Source organism: Chiloscyllium plagiosum, unplaced genomic scaffold (genome assembly GCF_037043375.1).
Source record: "Chiloscyllium plagiosum isolate Xiang-an unplaced genomic scaffold, Cpla_swu_hap1 HiC_scaffold_27, whole genome shotgun sequence".
NCBI classification, from domain to species: Eukaryota; Metazoa; Chordata; class Chondrichthyes; order Orectolobiformes; family Hemiscylliidae; genus Chiloscyllium; species Chiloscyllium plagiosum.
This window is the reverse complement of record NW_028270165.1, coordinates 45,584,073-45,604,623: the sequence shown is the minus strand read 5'-3', so window position 1 is coordinate 45,604,623 and position 20,551 is coordinate 45,584,073. Positions and strand designations below refer to the sequence as shown.

The 20,551-nt window shown below is 48.0% G+C and overlaps 1 non-coding gene across 1 annotated transcript; it reads left to right on the top strand.

Annotated features, from left to right (window-relative positions):
- Nucleotides 1–14,778: 14,778 nt before the first annotated feature.
- On the top strand, nucleotides 14,779–14,850 carry trnat-cgu (transfer RNA threonine (anticodon CGU)). Its single transcript has one exon. It is a non-coding gene; the product is annotated as a tRNA-Thr (tRNA).
- Nucleotides 14,851–20,551: the final 5,701 nt, after the last annotated feature.

Here is a 20,551-nt window from a genome sequence, read left to right as displayed (position 1 = left end):
TTGTGCAATACTTGGACTATGAGTTTTTCACAGACACGTAACTGTAAATCTAATTTAAAAGTCACTGCTGAATGTGAATAGACACCCCAAAGTATTCAGCCATTTCTTTCAGGCTGGGACTCATTCTCAGAAAGAGCCAACAATTCTTTAACTGGACAGTAGAATCTAGAGAGAACAGCTCCTGGGCTCAACAAGCAGCAACGCCCAATGGAAGCAAAGTTGGCGGCGGGGCAGGGTGGGCAAGGGCATAAAACAAAAAAGCCCACTGACTCTCCCACTGCACACACACTGTCAGAATGCACAGGGGCTCAGTCCTGGGAGTGACCCACAGCAGTTTCATCAAGAGGACCACACTTGATGAACAGATCTTGCACACCAGAATTATAATTTAAACAAGAACAAACAATTATGAATACCGCAAATTTACTAGGGCAAAGTTAAACAAGATAATCCAGTTAATAGCAATGATTTAAGCCTTATGATCAAGTCCTCCACCATCCCATAGACACAAAATTAAGGGGTAAATTAAGGAAGAGAATTTTTAAAATTATCAATTCAAGCAAACAGTTCCCAACAATGGATTGCCAAGCCGTTGGGCAGTCCTTCGATGATGAGTTGTTCTCAGGCACATAACTGTAAATTTAATTTCAATGTCACTGCTGAATGTGAATGGACACCCTGAAGTATTCAGCTATTTCTTACAGACTGGAGCCCGTTCCCAGACAGAGGCAATAATTCTTTAACTGGACAGAAAACACTAGAGAGAAAGCTCCTGGGCTCCTGGGCTCCCCCACTGGAAGCAAGGTTGCGGGGGTGGGGGAGCACGACGGCATAAAACAAAACAATCCGACCGACTCTCCCACGATAAGCACTGTCAGAATGGGCAGGGGTTCAGTCCTCGCAGTGATCCACAGCAGTTTCACCAGCAGAATCAGATTGTTGGGAGCACTGGTGTGCCCACTGGTGCTTCTGCAAGGTGCAGAATGATGAGAACCTCCGCCTGCACTCGGGGCAGGTGAACGGCCTCTCCCCAGTGTGGCCCCGTCTGTGCCTCAGCATGTGGGAGGAATTGCTGAAGGCCTTCCAGCGCTCTATGCAGGGGTAGTGCCTCTCCCCCGTATGGATCCGAAGGTGGGATGCCTGGGTAAAGCGCTTCTCACACTTGAGGCAGTTGAACGGGCTCTCCCCGGTGTGGACCCGCTGGTGCCTCAGCAGGGCAGAGGAATTGCTGAAGGTCTTCCCGCACTCAGGGCAGCTGAAGGGTTTCTTCCCAATGTGGACCCGCTGATGGCTCATCAGGTGAAAACATCAAGACAGACACCTCTGAATTATGGATACCTCCACCTGAAAGTTAGTATTTTTCACGACATCTAGGAGTGAGTAAGTCTGATTTTGGGAAGCAAAAAAAGTAACAATTCAGGCGGGTGGAATTGCTGAAGCCCTTTCCGCACTCAGAGCAGGAGAACAGTCTCTCCCCGGTGTGATTGCGTCCATGAGTCTCCAGGTCAGATGAGAAATGGAAGCTTTTCCCACAGTCGCCACACTTCCACGGTTTCTCCACGGGACGGGATTCCTTAGGTTTCTCCATGACCGAAGCTTCACCTGCACACAAACGCGTGTACAGCACCTCTCTGCCGTGAATTCCACCTCCCAGTCTGTATAACATTTTCTGGCTCCACAATCAAAGTGCTGCAGCAGTAGGGTCTCTCTTCCAGTCTCACTGATGTTGAAAAAGTACTGAAACAGGAACCAAAAAGGTTGGTTCCTTCTCACAGAATCATGGTCGAAAATTGTTCTAGTCCCGATGGATTCAGTGACTGTCAGACATTGACGTGAAATTGAGGACAGCAAATGCTGAAAGGTCAGAGTCAAAGTGCAATGCTTGAAAATCACAGCAGATCAGGCAGCATCTGAGGAGCAGCAGAGTCAATGTTTCAGGCAAAGCCCTTCATCTATTGATATTGAAACTTCCGTCTTCAGATCTTCAAATAATCTGTAAAAAGAGATTACAAAAATCATCACTGTCAGTCCAGGTTAGAAATTCCAAACAAGAAATTCTACTTTCTGCAGAACATTCTTTTCTTTTTCCACAAAATTGAAAGCACCATCCCACCCCCTCTCACCCCTCTATTCCCACTCCGCTCAAACTAATTCTCCGATGGTACTAATTCAGGATCTTACAGAGACCGAAAAGTGAAAACATCAAGACAGACACCTCTGACTTTTGGATACCTCCACCTGAAAGTTAGTATCTTTCACGATATGTAGGAGTGAGTAAGTCTGATTTTGGGAAGCAAACAAAGTATCAATTCAGGATGAACCTTCAATGCAGCTTCTTGAGAAACAACCAGACACGGAATGGTTAACATCTGGGGAGGTGGAGGAAATGAGATATCAAGGCATTGGCACCGACACCAGACAGAAACTGAACATACAGGCATGGCAAACATTATGGGCAAGCCAGAGTCATAGAGATACACAACACAAAAACTGGTCCTTCGATTCAACTCATCCGTGCCGACCAGATAGCCTAAATTAATCTCGTCTCATTTACCAGCACTTGGCCCATATCCCTCTGAACTCTTCCTATTCATATATCCATCCAGACGCCTTTTAAATGTTATAATTGGACCTACATCCACTACTTCCTCCGGCAGATTATGCCTTACACTTGCCTCTCTCACCCCAAACATATTACCCTCCTGTTCTGGACTTCTCCCATCCCTGGGAAATGACTTTGTCTATTTAACCTATCCATGCCTTGCATGACTCTATAAACGTCTGTAAGGTCACCCCTCGGCCTCTGGTATACCGGGGAAAACAGCTCAAGCGATGCACTGCGTGTACTTTTAGCTTCACACTCGCTGAACCTTCCTCCCGTGTAAAACAATGTTTCCCTCCCCAACACTGTCCATGGGAAAAGCCAAGAGCGCTGAGACTCTGGAGTTGGGGGAATGCCAAGTAGAATTCCTACAATGTGGAAACACGCCATTCAGCCCAACAAGTCCACACAGACCATCCAAAGTGTAACCCATGCATACAGTTTCACCTATCCCATTACACTGCACTTACTGCACACTCTGGCCCCATTTAGTTTGGTCACTTCTCCCGAAACCGCACATCGTTAGACTTTGGGAGGAAACCAAAGCAGCTGGAGGAAACCCACGCAGACACGGCAGGGAGAATAGATTAGATTACTTACAGTGTGGAAACAGGCCCTTCGGCCCAACAAGTCCACACCGCCCCGCCGAAGCGCCACCCACCCATACCCCTACATTTACCCCTTACGTAACACTACGGGCAATTTAGCATGGCCAATTCACCTGACCTGCACATCTTTGGACTGTGGGAGGAAACCGGAGCACCCGGAGGAAACCCACGCAGACACGGGGAGAACGTGCAAACTCCACACAGTCAGTCGCCTGAGGCGGGAATTGAACCCGGATCTCAGGCGCTGCGAGGCAGCAGTGCTAACCACTGTGCCACTGTGCCGCCCACAATGCAAACGCTCATGTGCGGGCGACTCCGCACAGACAGTCGCCCCAAGGCTGGAATCGAATGCGGATCCTTGGTGCTGTGAGGCAGCAGTGCTCACCACTGATTGTGCTACTGACGTGTGCAAAAGGAGGTGGGGACTGTGAACTTTGTTAATTGTACCACACAGTGGATTGTTGAGTAAGGTTAAATCTCACGCGATCCAGGGAGAGCTAACCACTTGGGTACAAAATTTAGAAGCGCGTTGTTGTAGATGCTGGAATCCTTCCTGAAAACAACAAATGCTGAAGATCACAGTGGGTCAGGCAGCGCTGTGCTACTCTATGACCGGATAGTGTGGATGTGGAGATGATGTTTCCACTAGAAGAAGGGTTGAGGATGTCAAGTCATTGAGGGCATTTAAGACAGAGATCGGTTCTTGATTAGTAAGGGGTCAAGGGTTATGAGGCGAAGGCAGCAGAATGGGATGGAGAAATATATCAGCCATGATCGACTGGTGGAGTAGACTCGATGGGCCAAATGGCCTCATCCTGCTCCTGTGTATTATGGTCTTAAAGCGGAGCAGTAGTCTTAAGAGGTTCTCACAAACTATTTCAGAATCCTGAAGAGGAGTTGTTGGATTGGAAACCTTAACTCTTCTTTTTCGCCACATATGCTTCCAGTCCTGCTGAGTTTTTCCAGTGTTCTCAGTTTTTGTTTCAGATTTCCAGCATCCACAGTTCTTTGTCTTATTTATCACAGTCATTTCTTGCCCTTGCCTAGTGTCTGGAACTTCATCTCCCTGATCTACAAACTGTTCACTTAACCTAGAAATAACCACTACCTCCTTATCAGAGTAGACCCCTTTGTTGCAAAATGATTGTTCAATTCTGTGACCAAAATAATTGCATTGGTAATTACTTACACCAGGGACTCTCAATATCTCAGGCAAGAACATAGCCAGATTTTTTCAGACAGTACATTTATGTGATTTGATACAAATCCTTATTCCCTACTTTGCCAGCGTGCTGCTGGGAATGGAGGGTTTGAGTTAAGAAGAAGCTGGGACATTTTTCCAACGAAGCCTAGCAAGTTGACAGATAACTTTATCGAAATTTTTAAAATCAGGAGGGGTATAGCTAAGGTGTCATTTCCTGGAGACTCAGAATATTTTATTGCTCCAGAAGGTGTAAAATGGGGTCATAGATTCAGCAGAAATCGAGCAGAGCTGAGAACAGACAACATTTAACTCTGTGGGAACAGGGAGACCAGAGGACAGAGAAATCAGGACCTGTAATCCGAGCTGACACCAAACTACCGTGTTATCAGTGCTTTGACAATGGTAATTCTGGGCGGGGCAGGTTGAATTATGAATTGAATAGTAGCTTCCTCAACGAGACAGTGGAGGGCGGCCCGGCCCTGTCTCTGTGGCACGACTGGTCAGCGCGTTCGGCTGCTAATCGGACGGTTGGTGGTTCGAGACAACCCAGGGACGGAGCGTTTGTTGTTCTCGCTCTTACCGCTTTCTTGGCTGCAAAGATGCGCGTTTTTTATGGTGTCAGGAAAATGTTTCCCAAACGGAAATCTTTTCCACTGAGGAAGCACAAAGGGGTTTCTGAATTGATTGAATTTCGAACGTAAAGTAGTGCGGATGCTGAGAGTCCGAGTCAGAAAGCGAAACTGCTGGAGCAAATCAGTAGGTTTGGCTGTACCTGGATGAGGAAAAAAAAGTTCTCAAGTATTGTTTCTGATTCTCTTTCTGCAGATGCCGCCTGACCTGCTGAGTTGCTCCTGCAATTTCTGGTTTTGTTTTTAACTGAACGTCCATTTCATCTTTCGGGATGAAACACCCAGACTCGCCATTTGCAGATATTTAACCCTTTCGAAACCCGTGAAGTGATTGGATTCAAACAAACTCTGCAATGATTCACGCTTTCTCAGCTCCACAGGCAGAGAGACCTGGGAAATGAAGCTGTCAGTGTGGTTCTGTATTGGTGGGCCGAGTGGTGAAGGCGATGGACATGAAATCCATTGCGGTTTCCCCACGCAGGTGTGAACCCTGCCGACTACAGTTGAGAACTGTCGTCAAAAAGAAAGGGAGATTGCTCCACTTTTTTTTAAAGATGCAAATCAGTGGAGGGGTTGAAATATTTCAATCGCATTGGGACTTGTCGGGAATCTGCAACCCACTGCCTGTCAGGGTGGAACAAGCAGATATCCCCAGAGCTGCTTTTGAGGATATGAGCCAAGAGTTTGGAAATGAGACTCGAACAGTGAGGGGCGTGAAGTCGTGGTCGAAATGAAGCAGGCACCTGAGGACAATGGTGTTTTATTTCCCAGTGAAAGATACTGCTTCACAAAGTTGGGACCATGGAAGGGAAGCAGTGACGGTGATTATCTTTGGTTGTTCACCTTGTCAATGTTCCCATTGCTGCGCATGTCCGTATTAACGTCAGATCTCTGCAGCATGGTGGCGTCAGGTCCGCACAGGGCCGGGGGCGCAAAGGATGACGCATCTGACTCCACCTACCTGTTTGAAATGCAGCTCACAGCTTCTTCACACACCCCAATTAATCTTTCTCATTGTCCTGAAGCCGGCATACGGTTTGAATTCCTGATCTGCGGGAATGGGAATCTTTTCACTGTCTCCCGTCAGTAAGTGTCCCTGAGAACATCAGAGTCACGTCACAGCGCTGTCAGAGGAGGGGAAGCTGAAATAGCCCCACACGCTGCTCACGGGCACATTTCACTTTCCCCAACTCACCGCCCCAACCACTGCGGCTCCTGGGAGTGGAAAGGGAAGAAACGCCAAAACCCAGTCTCAGCTTTGTAAATCTTCAGGAAATAAGAAAACTGATTATCCCTTCCGGTCTTCCATCCTGGCCTGACAGCGTTGATTTTAAATGGCTGTCCAGTTAGTGCCGATTCGTTTTGGCTGAAAAAATCTTCCTTATCTCATCCCAGCATTTCTTGCCACAGAGAACTGTGCGGCAGAGTTCATGTATATATTTCCTTGTTTGGCATTTTGTTAATACCATTCGTTTGCGGGTTGTTTGTATAGGGTATTTAAGGTTCACTAGCCGTTGTTTAATGCTGAGAGGGTTGAGTTGTCTGGAAATCATTTCACAGATGTCTTTAATGTAAAGTAATGTGGCTAGGGTTTCTGCAGACGTTGTGTCTGCTCGTGTCAGTTTATTGATGTGAAATCGTCACACTGGGTTTATTGGGTAGGCAAAAGTGCGGACTGCAGATGCTGGAAACCAGAGTTTAGGTCAGAATGGTGCTGGAAAAGCACAGCAGGTCAGACAGCTTACGAGGAGCAGGAAAATCGACATTTCGGGCAAAAGCCCTTAATTAGGAATAGAGGCAGGACGCTTCCATGGTTGGCGAGATAAATTGGGGGGTGCTGGGCCGAAGGTAGCAAAGAGTACCATAGGTGAATGGGGGTGGGGATGGAGGTGACAGATCAGAGAGGAGGTGGAGCGAACAGTTGAGAAGGGAGATTGGCAGGTAGGACAGGTCATGAGGACAGCGCTGAGCTGGAAGGTTGGAACTGTGGTAAGGTGGGGGGAGGGGAAATGAGGGAACTGGTGAAGTCCACATTGATGTCCTGGGGTTGAATTTATCCGAGGCGAAAGATGGGGCGTTCTTCCTTCAGGCATCGGGTGGGGAGTGAGCGGCGATGGAGGAAGCCCAGAACCTGCATGTCCTCGGCAGAGTGGGAGGAGGAGTTGAGAGGGTGATGGGGTTGATTGCTGCGGGTGTCGTGGAGATGTTCCCTCAAGCGCTGTGACTTGACTCTGCGAGGAGTCTCCAGTCTCCCCAATGTAGAGGAGACCGCATCGGGAGCAATGGATACAAGCAATGATGTTGGTGGAAGCCTTCTCACGATCGTGGCCTGGGTTCGATTTCCGGGCAGGGAAGCAATTTACAATAGGGCTGTGAGGTGGCGATGCTGTCTCCCTGGTAGTCTAGTGGTTAGGATTTGGCGCTTTCACCGCTGCGGCCCTGGCTCGATTCCCGGTCAGGGAAGTGATTTTCAGTGGATTGTTTGCCTACCCATTCTCCTTAAATGCGCTGAACAGTTACGTATTGGTCTTCGTCGTTACTGGCTACTGTAGTGTGTCGTGCCACGTTGAAATCGTGTCCTGATTCAGGCTTGTTTGTATGTGTCATGATCATTGCTTCTGGAGCTGAGTACTTGGTTCGTATGTGTTGTTTTCCTGTAGACGCTGTTTTGAATTTACCATTGACTGTTCGCTCTACTGTGACATCTAGAATTGGCACTTTGTTGTTGTTCTCCTCTTTTGTGAATTTTATGCCAGTAAGGATATTGTTGATGTGTTGTAGTTTTCCTCTAATTTGCTTCATTTTTTGATGACAACAGTGTCATCACTGTGGCAGACACAAAGTTTGGGTTGGATCGTTGGAAGGGCTGTTGGCTTGAGACTCTGCTGGGAATCCTGATACTGGTGGTTTCATGGGTGTTTCGTTGATTTGTTTGTAGGGCTTGTTACTGAATATGAAGTGGGTGGTTAAGGCACAGTTCCACGAGCTGGATAGTGCTAACTTTGCTGATGAAGTTGGTGCTGTGTTTGTGTCTTTGGTTCTTCGAGTAGTGTCTCCAGTTTTCTTTGACCACGTTGATGTTAATGGATGTGAACAGGGCTGTTATGTCAAAGGACATCATTATTCATCATCTTCTAACTTAGTGTCTTTGGTGTTCAGGAATTCTTGGATGGAGTAAATGGAGTGGCGTGAATCTTCGACTTGGTGTTTTAGTCTTCAGTGGAGGCCTTTGACTAGTCTGTATATTAGTGTTCCAAGTAGTGAGACTATGGCCTGGGGGGGGGGGGGGGGGGCGGGGGGTGGGCTCCTGGTTTGAAGAGGAGGAGAACAACAACAAAGTGCCATTCCGAGATATCACAGGAGAGCGAACAGTCAATGGGGAACTTCAAACTAGCGTCTACAGAAAAACAACACACGCAAACCAAGTGCTTAACCAAAGAAGCAATCATCCCAACACCCACAAACGACGCTGCATCAGGACATTATTTCAATGAACCACTACACACTGCATATAGAGGATTATAAAATCATGAGGGATACGGATGAGGTGAACAGCAGGTGTCCTTTCCCTCAGCTGGGCGTTTCAGGATCAGGGAGCAAATATTTTGAGGTGAGTAGAGAAAGATTTTACAAAGACAGGACAAGGATCGTTTTTTAAGAGAGTGGCCTGAGTGCAGAATGAATGTCCAGAAGAAGTCATAGAGTCATAGAGATGTACAGCACAGAAACAGACTGTTTGGTCCAACCTGTCCATGCCGACCAACTATCCCAATCCAATCTAGTCCCACCTGACAGCACACGTCCCCATATCCCTCCAAACCCTTCCTATTCGTATACCTAACCAAATGCCTTTTAAATGTTGCAATCGTACTAGACTTCACCACTTCCTCTGGCAGTTCATTCAATAAACGTACCATCCTCTGCGTGAAAGCGTTGCCCCTTAGATCTCTTTTGTATCTTTCCCCTCCAACGATAAACCCATGCCTTCTCGTTCTGGACTCCCCCACCCCAGGGAAAAGACTTTGTCTATTTATCCTATCCATACCCCTCATGATTTTATACACGTACAGTTACAACGTTTAAAAGACATTTAGATAAGTACATGAATATGAAAGTTTCAAAGGTTGATGGGCCAAACACTGGGAGGTGGGACGAGTTTAGTTTGAGAACATACTCAGCATGGACGAGTTGGATGAAGGGTCTGTTCAGTGCTGTCTGACTCTGTGACTGACCTGTACTGGTCTTAAAACCATTTTCTTACCTCCACCCCATAACAATCCACTTCTTTGTTGTTCAAAACTCAGATGAATTTAGCCTTGAATATGTTCAATGACCCCACTTCTGAACTGAATTCCTCTTCGTAATATACCACTTCCCTCGCTCATTGCCTGCTGCATCTGCCCGACAACTGGCATTGACTGGTGTGGAGGGACTCTGAGACCCCTTTGTACATCCATACATCATTCCTGATGAAGGGCTTGTGCCCGAAACGTTCACTGTCCTGCTTCTCAGATGCTGCCTGACCTGTTGTGCTTTTCCAGTGCCACATTTTTCGACTTTCACCTCTAGTCCTCACTTTCTCCACATTCCAATATATCACCATTTAAACAATGCACTGCTTTTTTATTAAACAGCCAAGGCTATAACTTCACATTGCGGACCTTCACTTGCCATGTGTTTGCCAATTGAGACACAGACCTGGACCAACTTTGGGAAGAGGCAAAACACTGAGTTCTGAACAAAAACCGTAACACACTCAAAACGTCGGCTCTGTTTACCTTTCCACAGATGCTGCTCGACCCGTTGGCTTTCTGCAGTATTCGCTGTGTTTGAACTGATAGAAGATAATGGTAATTCTGGGCGGGGCAGGTTGAATTATGAATTGAATAGATGCTTCCTCAACGAGACTGTGCGACCGATGCCCGGGCCTGTCTCTGTGGCGCAATTGGTCAGCGCGTTCGGCTGTTAACTGGAAGGTTGGTGGTTCGAGACCACCCAGGGATGGGGCGTTTGTTGTTCGCGCTCCGACAGCTTTCTTGTCTGCAAAGATGCGCGTTTTTAATGGTGTCAGGAAAATATTTCCCAAACGGAAATCTTTTTCACTGAGGAAGCACAAAGGGGTTTCTGAATTGATTGAATTTCTAACTTAAAGGAGTGCGGATGCTGAGAGTCCGAGACAGAAGGCGAAAGTGCGAGAGCAACTCAGTAGGTTTGGCTGTACCTGGATGAGGGGAAAAAAAGTCCTGAAATGTTGTCTCTGATTCTCTTTCTACAGATGCTGCCTGACCTGCTGAGTTGCTCCTGCAATTTCTGGTTTTGTTTTTAACTGAACGTCCATTTCATCTTTCGGGATGAAACACCCAGACTCGCCATTTGCAGATATTTAACCCTTTCGAAACCTGTGAAGTGATTGGATTCAAACAAACTCTGCAATGATTTACTCTTTCTCAGCTCCACAGGCAGAGAGACCTGGGAAGTGAAGCTGTCAGTGTGGTTCTGTATTGGTGGGCCGAGTGGTGAATGCGATGGATATGAAATCCATTGCGGTTTCCCCACGCAGGTGTGAACCCTGCCGACCACAGTTGAGAACTGTCGTCAAAAAGAAAGGGAGATTGCTCCACGGCTTTTTGAAAGATGCAAATCAGTGGGGGGGGGGTTGAAATATTTCAATCACATTGGGACTGATCGGGAATCTGCAACCCACTGCCTGTCAGGGTGGAACAAGCAGATACCCGCAGAGCTGTTTTTGAGGATATGAGCCAAGTGTTTGGAAGTGAGACGAGAACAGTGAGGGGCGTGAAGTCGTGGTCGAAATGAAGCAGGCACCTGAGGACAAAGGTGTTTTATTTGCCAGTGAAAGATACTGCTTCACAAAGTTGAGTCGATGGAAGGAAAGCAGTGACGGTGATTATCTTTGGCTGTTTACCTCTACCTCAAAAATTCGGCAGAATTTTAAAGTCACAATGAAAAGAAGTAAAAGTGACATTAGGAAGAACGTTTTCGTACAGGGAGTGGTAGGGTCAGTAAGTCCCTGTCTGACAGTGACAAAGAGGAAGATTCAATGGACACAAAAGGGAATTCGGTGGTCACGTTCAGATGTGCAGATTTACGCTGAGAAGGCGAGAGAATGAAACGAATAGAGACACACGTTTACTTAAGTGTAGAACCAGCAGAGCGAAGGTGGGCCGCATGGCCTCCGTCTGCGCTGTGACACATGTTGTGATTCAGTGTGAAATCACAGTTCGACCAACAGAATGTGGGAATTTAGAAATAAGTTTATATTTGCACAGCCTCCATACGTCTGCGAAACAGCATATTACACGACAGCAGTGGAGGTCTTTGACATCAGGCTCGAACGTGCCTGCCGCGTGCCAGACGAAAACCTGAAGTGTTCTGTGGAAGAAACGCTGCGTGCGGCAGCAGAGTGGCGCAGCGGGAGCGTGCTGGGCCAATAACCCAGAGGTCGATGGATCGAAACGATCCTCTGCTATTATTCAATGTCACCTCGAGCTGCTTTTCTTAAGATCGGTCCTCTCTTCTGCAAGCTGCCTGCCTTTGCGTCTACTTCCCGAGTGTCCAAATGTAGCATTTCGATGCACTCGCCGAATCCACTCAACTCGTGTGGCAAGATTTTAGAGGTCTCAGTGGTAGTCTGTACTTCGTCTGTTTCCTCTGAACCAAATCGCAAACCCAGTTCTCTGCGATGCCAATCAGCTGGTAAAGTTGAAACACATGCCTTGTGGTTTCGTCCATTCCTTGCAGTAATTCGCCACCCTGGTTCAGACGAGAATGACAAGCATGTCAGAAACCTCATCACGACTCAGACATAGTCCCCGAATATTAGGACGGATACCACCGATTGTGAATAACCTCAGAGAGAGAGACAAGTGACAGACAGTCGCCGTGGACTCGATGGGCTGAACGGCTTCTGTCTGCGCGAGAATGATGCTACGTGTTTATGCCGTCCCACTGCCTGTCTCTGGGACAGAGAGGCTGAGGGAGCAAAACTGATTCATTTTTAACCGTCCCTTCCGTGTTGGACTGCCTGCAGTCCCTCAGCTCAGGGCCGTGGGGATGACTCTCAGTGAGTGAAGGTTTCACTCGGATTCTCTTCATCTGGGACACTTGGGGCTCAGATGTTAACTGCTGCGCGGTCGCAGCAAAGAAAGCGATGCCCACTTTGCAATAGACATTCCCTAAGATTGCTGCGTGAAGACGATTTCTGAACACCAAGAAGGCTGCACAACAATGTGAATTTACCTGGGCGAAGAGTCCTCGGTGTCCATTTCTTTCTGTCCTGCCAGCACAGCATCTTTCTATCTCTCCGATAACAGACCCTTGGAGAAAGTTCACAATCAAAGTTGTTCATGTTCCCCGCATTAATGTAACTGCCACCTCTCACCCCAAGGGTTTCAGTGAGAGAGAGAGAGAGAGAGAGCAGAAGAGCGAATTGACTCTACCCGCACCCCACCCGACACCCCGTCCCACCCCGCAGAACAACGTGCCAGTAGAAATAAAATGGTTTAATTATCCACCAGTGGAGGTAGTCCAGTTCCTGGGGATGAGACAAATATCAGCGCCCCTGGGACAGAATGACAAGCATATGTTCTGGAAACGCTTTGCTGCTTGCAATTCTTGGAGCAATGTGGAATGTACTTCACACTGAGCAAGTTTCAGCTGGCTCAGTGTCTCCGATGTACATTGCTGTGTTTGCCGCCAGCTCAGAGAGAGAACAATAGGAAGGACGTAGGAGTGAATAACGATCCGCGTGAGAGGGCGAATAACTGTTAATGGAGACTGTTAGCGGCTAACAATACGTAGTGTGTCATAGCAGACGAGGTGATAACAAGGAGTCGTTTGTGTGGTAGGGGTCAAGGACATGGGGGAGTTCAGGCCCTAAAGTTATGGAACTCGATATTGAAGACCGGAGGGCTGTAAGGTCTCCAAGTGGAAAATGAGGTGTTGTTCTTACATCTGGAGCTAGAACACTGCTGCAAGCCTGAGACAGAGATGTTGGCCAGGGCACAGGGTGATGTGTTAAAGTGGCAGGCAACCGCAAGGTCAGGGCCTTTTTTCCGCGGGCAGAACCGGGATGTTCTGCGAAGCAGTCACCCAGTTTATGCTTCATGCTACATTGGGGAAACGACACTGTGAGCAGCGAATGCAGTGGACTAGGTTGTGGCAAAAGTGCTGCTTCACCTGGCAGGTATGTTAGAGCCCTTGGATATTCAGGAGGGAGCAGGTAAATGGGCAGGTGTTACACATTCGGCGGTTGCAGGGGAAAGTGCCTTGGCACTATGGGAGGTGGGTGTGGGGTGTTGCGAGTGAAGGAAGAGTGGAACCGAGGTGGAACCCCTGGCACAACGGGTGCGTGTTGGGATCATAACCCAGCTGAGAAAGCATTCTCTCCTAATCACTCAATGTCGTCTTTAGCAGCTTTCCGGTATAACAGCGCTCTGTTCTGCACCTCGCCTTCTCATCTGCTTCCGAAAAAAGCTTGGACATAAATATTTCCCAGTGATATACTGGCCCAATGCGCACAGTCGAGTTGATACACTCGTGGAGGTTTGCGTGGTCTTCTCCTGTTCTCTGTACCCTATGTTGAGGAGGGCAATGCTTGTCACTGGCCACTCGGGTGTCAGAGAAAAGTTTCGAAGCAAAATGGTTGAATTATCTGCCAGTGGAGAGAGCCCGGTTCCCGGGGACGGGACAAACAGCTGCAGGGGAGACTGAATGAGAAGCAGCTGTTCGGGAAACGCTTTGCCGCTTGCAATTCTCAGAGCAATCTCAAATGTATTTCATACTGAGCAAGTCTCAGGTCGCGTAAGCGGTGTGAATCGTTCGCTGTGTGCTGGCTATCTGGCTCGTTGGTCTAGGCGTATGATTCTCGCTTAGGGTCCTTTACTGTGCCGAGTTGCGAGAGGTCCCGGGTTCAAATCCCGGAGGAGCCCGCGTTTTTTAACTTGACTTGTGCAAAACTGCCTGATTAATTTTCTCAAAAAACATCCTTCGTGAAACGAGGTTGCGCTGTCTAGAGTAGGAATGAGGCGGAAAACAGGGAAGTGAAATGGTTGGAGATAGTGTTCAACAGGTTGACGTGAGTGGTGCGGTGTTTGAGGAATGTCAACAATCAAGGTAGATTGGAAAATTGGGACAGCTCTCCTCGGAGAACCGAACTTTTCCAAGTCATGAGGGACCTAGAAACAGGAAATAATGTTGTGAAAATGCTCCCACACCTGAAAGGATCCACAACGATTCGGCAGAATTTTAAAGTCACGAGGAAAAGAAGTAAAAGTGACATTAGGAAGAACGTTTTCGTTACAGGGAGTGGTTAGGGTCAGTAAGTCCCTGTCTGTCATTGACAAAGAGGAAGATTCAATGGACACAAAAGGGAATTCGGTGGTCACGTTCAGATGAGCAGATTTACGCTGAGAAGGCGAGAGAATGAAACGAACAGAGACACATGTTTACTTAAGTGTAGAACCAGCAGAGCGAAGGTGGGCCACATGGCCTCCGTCTGCGCTGTGACACATGTTGTGATTCAGTGTGAAATCACAGTTCGACCAACAGAATGTGGGAATTTAGAAATAAGTTTATATTTACATAGCCTCCATACGTCCGCGAAACAGCATATTACACGGCAGCAGTGGAGGTCTTTGACATCAGGCTCGAACGTGCCTGCCGCGTGCCAGACGGAAACCTGAAGTGTTCTGTGGAAGAGGCGCTGCGTGCGGCAGCAGAGTGGCGCAGCGGGAGCGTGCTGGGCCCGTAACCCAGAGGTCGATGGATCGAAACCATCCTCTGCTATTGTTCAATGTCACCTCGAGCTGCTCTCTTCTGCAAGCTGCCTTTGCATCTTCTTAATGGCATGTAGCATATCGATGCACTCGCCAAATCCACTCAATTAAAATGGCATGATTTTAGAGGTCTCAGTGGTATTCTGTACTTTGTCTGTTTCCTCTGAACTCAATCGCAAACCCAGTTCTCTGCGATGCCAATCAACTGGAAAAGTTGAAACACATGCCTTGCGGTTTCGTCCATTCCTTGCAGTAATTCGCCACCCTGGTTCAGACGAGAATGACAAGCACGTCAGAAACTGCATCACGACTCAGACATAGTCCCCGAATATTAGGACGGATACCACCGATTGTGAATAACCTCAGAGAGAGAGACAAGTGACAGACAGTCGCCGTGGACTCGATGGGCTGAACGGCTTCTGTCTGCGCGAGAATGATCCTACGTGTTTATGCCGTCCCACTGCCTGTCTCTGGGGCAGAGAGGCTGAGGGTTCATTTTTAACCGTCCCTTCCATGTTGGACTGCCTGCAGTCCCTCAGCTCAGAGCCGTGGGGATGACTCTCAGTGAGTGAAGGTTTCACTCGGATTCTCTTCATCTGGGACACTTCAGGCTCAGATGTTAACTGCTGCGCGGTCGCAGCAAAGAAAGCGATGCTCACTTTGCAATAGACTTTCCCTAAGATTGCTGCGTGAAGACGATTTCTGAACACCAAGAAGGCTGCACAACAATGTGAATTTACCTGGGCGAAGAGTCCTCGGTGTCCATTTCTTTCGGTCCTGCCAAAACAGCATCTTTCTATCTCTCCGATAACAGACCCTTGGAGAAAGTTCACAATCAAAGTTGTTCATGTTCCCCGCATTAATGTAACTGACACCTCTCACACCAAGGGTTTCAGAGAGAGAGAGAGAGAGAGCAGAAGAGCGAATGGACTCTACCCGCCCCCCACCCTACACTCCGTCCCACCCCCTAGAACAACGTGCCAGTAGAAATAAAATGGTTTAATTATCCACCAGTGGAGGTAGTCCAGTTGCTGGGGATGAGACAAATATCAGCGCCCCTGGGACAGAATGACAAGCAGATGTTCTGGAAACGCTTTGCTGCTTGCAATTCTTGGAGCAATGTGGAATGTACTTCACACTGAGCAAGTTTCAGCTGGCTCAGAGTCTCCGATGTACATTGCTGTGTTTGCCGCCAGCTCAGAGAGAGAACAATAGGAAGGACGTGGGAGTGAATAACGATCCGCGTGAGAGGGCGAATAACTGTTAATGGAGACTGTTAGCGGCTAACAATACGTAGTGTGTCATAGCAGACGAGGTGATAACAAGGAGTCGTTTGTGTGGTAGGGGTCAAGGACATGGGGGAGTTCAGGCCCGAAAGTTATGGAACTCGATATTGAAGACCGGAGGGCTGTAAGGTCTCCAAGTGGAAAATGAGGTGTTGTTCTTTCATCTGGAGCTAGAACACTGCTGCAAGCCTGAGACAGAGATGTTGGCCAGGGCACAGGGTGATGTGTTAAAGTGGCAGGCAACCGCAAGGTCAGGGCCTTTTTTTCCGCGGGCAGAACCGGGATGTTCTGCGAAGCAGTCACCCAGTTTATGCTTCATGCTACATTGGGGAAATGACACTGTGAGCAGCGAATGCAGCGGACTAGGTTGTGGCAAAAGTGCTGCTTCACCTGGCAGTATGTTTGAGCCCTTGGATATTCAGGAGGGAGCAGGTAAATGGGCAGGTGTTACACATTCGGCGGTTGCAGGGGAAAGTGCCTTGGCACTATGGGAGGTGGGTGTGGGGTGTTGCGAGTGAAGGAAGAGTGGAACCGAGGTGGAACCCCTGGCACAACGGGTGCGTGTTGGGACCATAACCCAGCTGAGAAAGCATTCTCTCCTTTTCACTCAATGTCGTCTTTAGCAGCTTTCCGGTATAACAGCGCTCTGTTCTGCACCTCGCCTTCTCATCTGCTGCCGAAAAAAGCTTGGACATAAATATTTCCCAGTGATATACTGGCCCAATGTGCACAGTCGAGTTGATACACTCGTGGAGGTCTGCGTGGTCTTCTCCTGTTCTCTGTATCCTATGTTGAGGAGGGCAATGCTTGTCACTGGCCACTCGGGTGTCAGAGAAAAGTTTCGAAGCAAAATGGTTGAATTATCTGCCAGTGGAGAGAGCCCGGTTCCCGGGGACGGGACAAACAGCAGCAGGGAGACTGAATGAGAAGCAGCTGTTCGGGAAACTCTTTGCCGCTTGCAATGCTTACAGCAATCTCAAATGTATTTTATACTGAGCAAGTCTCAGGTCGCGCAAGCGGTGTGGTGGGTTGGTCGCGCGGCGGCTTTCTGTCTCGTTGGTCTAGGCGTATGATTCTCGCTTAGGGTCCGTTACTGTGCCGAGTTGCGAGAAGTCCCGGGTTCAAATCCCGGAAGAGCCCGCGTTTTTTAACTTGACTTGTGCATAACTGCCTGATTAATTTTCTCAAAAAACGCCTTCGTGAAACGAGGTTGGGCTGTTTGGAGTACGAATGAGGCAGAAAACAGGGAAGTGAAATGGTTGGAGATAGTGTTCAACAGGTTGACGTGAGTGGTGCGGTGTTTGAGGAATGTCAACAATCAAGGGAGATTGGAAAATTGGGACAGCTCTCCTCGGAGAACCGAACTTTTCCAAGTCATGAGGGACCGAGAAACAGGAAATAATGTTGTGAAAATGCTCCCACACCTGAAAGGATCCACAACGATTCGGCAAGTGGAAAATGAGGTGTTGTTCTTTCATCTGGAGCTGGAACACTGCTGCAAGCCTGAGACTGAGATGTTGGCCAGGGAACACGGTGATGTGTTAAAGTGTCAGGCACCGCAAGGTCAGGGCCTTTTTAGTGAAACTGACACCTCTCACCCAAGGGATTCAGAGAGAGGGAGACAGCAGAAGAGCAAAAGTGCTAGATCACTTTTCCACAAAAGCATCTTCGTTCAACGAGGTCGGACTGCCAGAAGTAGGGGATGGGGCTGAGCTACCATTGCAGCGAACACAGCGAAGGGAAACACTTGTTCAAAGTTAGAACAAGTATTGCAGATTGTTCGCCCACACAATCCGGGTCTGAATGAATCCTCCAGCTGCGTTTTTGCTCCAATCTGAGAGTGAACTTTCAGGAAGCGGGGAATTGATGTGATTGGAGACAGCGCTGAACAGGTTGTCGTGAATTGTGCCGTGTATGAGGAATGTCAGTAATGAAGGCAGATTGGAAAGTTGGGACAGCTCTCCTTGGAGACAGAAGTTTGAAATCTGGCCCAGTTGACGTTTTCCAATACACGAGGGGTCTAGACAGAGTAAATAATATAGTGAAAATGGTACCACGCCTGAAAGGATCGCTAACAATTCGGCAGAGTCTCGAGGAAAGGAAGTAAAAATAACATTATGAAGAACGTTTTCGTGCAGAGAGTGGTTAGGGTCAGATTTACACAGTTGCGCTGGCACCCTTGTGGAGCTCTGAGTTGTCTTGTCCTGTTCTGTCGGTGTGTTCTGATCTCAAGTGTGAAACCTCTTCCCTCAGATGGTAATGAACTGGTGAAGTTGAAACACATGACTTGCTTTTTTTTTGTCCATTTCCTGCGGTAAAGAAACAGACGCCCGTGTAACAAAATACTTTCTGCAGGATTGCTGTGTCAAGGCAAATTCTGAACACCAAACAGGCTGCACAAGCAGGCACTCATATCAATTTACCTGAGGGAAGAGTCTCCGGTGTCCATTTCTGTCTGTCCCGATAGCACATCACCTTGTCATTTCTCCGATAACAGACCTTTGGAACAAGTTCAAAGTTGCCATTTGATGTATTCGTGTCAATGACGTCTCCTACCCCAAGTGATAGTGAGAGAGAGCAGAAGAGTGAATGGGCTCTGCCTTCCACCAGCACAGCTTGCAAGTAGAAACAAAATGGTTCAATTATCCGCTCGTGCAGAGAGCACAGTCCCTGGGGACGGGACAAACAGCAGTGTTCTGGGAGCAGGAGACAGACTGAGAAGCAGATGTTCTTGAAACTCGTTGCGAGTTGAAATTCTGGGAGCAATGTACAATGTATTTCGTACTGAACAAGTCTCAGCTGCTTCTGGAGCTGGCTGCGTCCATGGTATGTGGCTCGTTGGTCTCAGGGTAGGAACAGGTTGACGTGAATGGTGCCGTGCCTGAGGAGTGTCAGTTCTGAAGGTAGATTGGAAAGTTGGGACAGATCTCCTTGGACCTGTAGTTGCTGTGGAGGAGGATCATAAGACACGGAATATATAATAAAAGATTATAGTGTCATGTAACATAAATGATATATTGAAGAAACCTAGATTGCTGTTGAGTCTTTCATTTTTTAAAACGGGTTGTAGATTTCGGTTCATTAATCTGTAAATCCCAGAACTTTTTAAAAGTCACATTCTCCAGGTAACTTAAGATTCTATAAAAGGAGGTGACACCTCAGGTCAGACAATGCATGAAAGCTGTGAGGGTAGGGTCTATCTGTATCCTAATCTTGAGTGAGACTGGTTCTATTTGCAAATATATAAGCCTGCAAACGCAGATTCACCCCAAAGACTTCGATATATGAGCGCATGCATGAGAGAGAGAGCGTGTGTGTGTGTGTGCATGCTGGGTACTGTGTGTGAGTGTGTGTGTGTGTCTGTGTGCATGCTGGGTACTATGTGTGTGTGAGATGGAGTATAAGCATGTGAGATGGTGTGTGCGTAGGTTTGAGTGTGGGGATGTATTACTGTGTGTCTGAGAGAGAGCATGTCTATCAGAGAGGGTCTGCACGAGCGTGTGAGTATGTAAGAGCGTGTGCTTGTGTGTGTGAGAGTGTATTGTGTAGCTGGGTCTCCTGTAGTGTGACGTGAACCCAGGGTCTCGGCTGAGGCCATCCTCATGTGTTCTAAACTTGGTTATCAGCCTCTGCTCGGCCATTAGATCACAAGGGCTGAGGCACGAGAAAGGACGGGCAGGGGCACTGGTGGTGGTGGAGAAGGGAGAGAAATGGAGAGGAGACAGAGGTTGTGGAGCAGAGAATGACTGGGGTTCAGAGGGTTGGGGAGAGAATCGGGGTGCAGTGTAAAGAGGGGAGAAAGGGCGGGGGCAGTGGGTGGGGAGAAAATGGACAAGGGGCAGAATGGGAAGCGAGAGACAGCACAAATCCCACCTTCCCCAGGACTGGTGTCAGTGTCCCACGAGCTGGAACCCACTCGTCCCACAGCAGATTTGTGGCAACCATTTCTCAATATAAGCATAGCTAAGGCATATCATCCCTGCAGACCATTCACACCGACCTTCCCAACAGCATCCTACCCAGACTCACTCGATTACGCTGCAGCCCTGCAGTTCCCCATGGCTATTTCCTGATGAAGGGTTTTGCCCAAAACGTCGATTCTCCTGCTCCTCAGATGCTGCCTGACCTGCTGTGCTTTTCCAGCTCCACACTCTCGACCCTAATTTCCAGCATCTGCAGTCCTCACTTTCGCCCTGTAAGGGGTGAATGTTATATTCCGAGTCTTTTAAATCTTTTAAAATCTTTTCCCCTCACCCTAAACCTATACCCTGTAGTTTTGCAATACCTCTACCCTGGGGAAACGACAGAAACGTTGAGCAGCCAGACAAAATGCAAAAGTAATACCATGTCTAGGCACAGGGGAAAAACATTTCGACAAAATTTGCTTTGGTATTTTTCTCTCGTATTCGCATTTGGACACTTAAA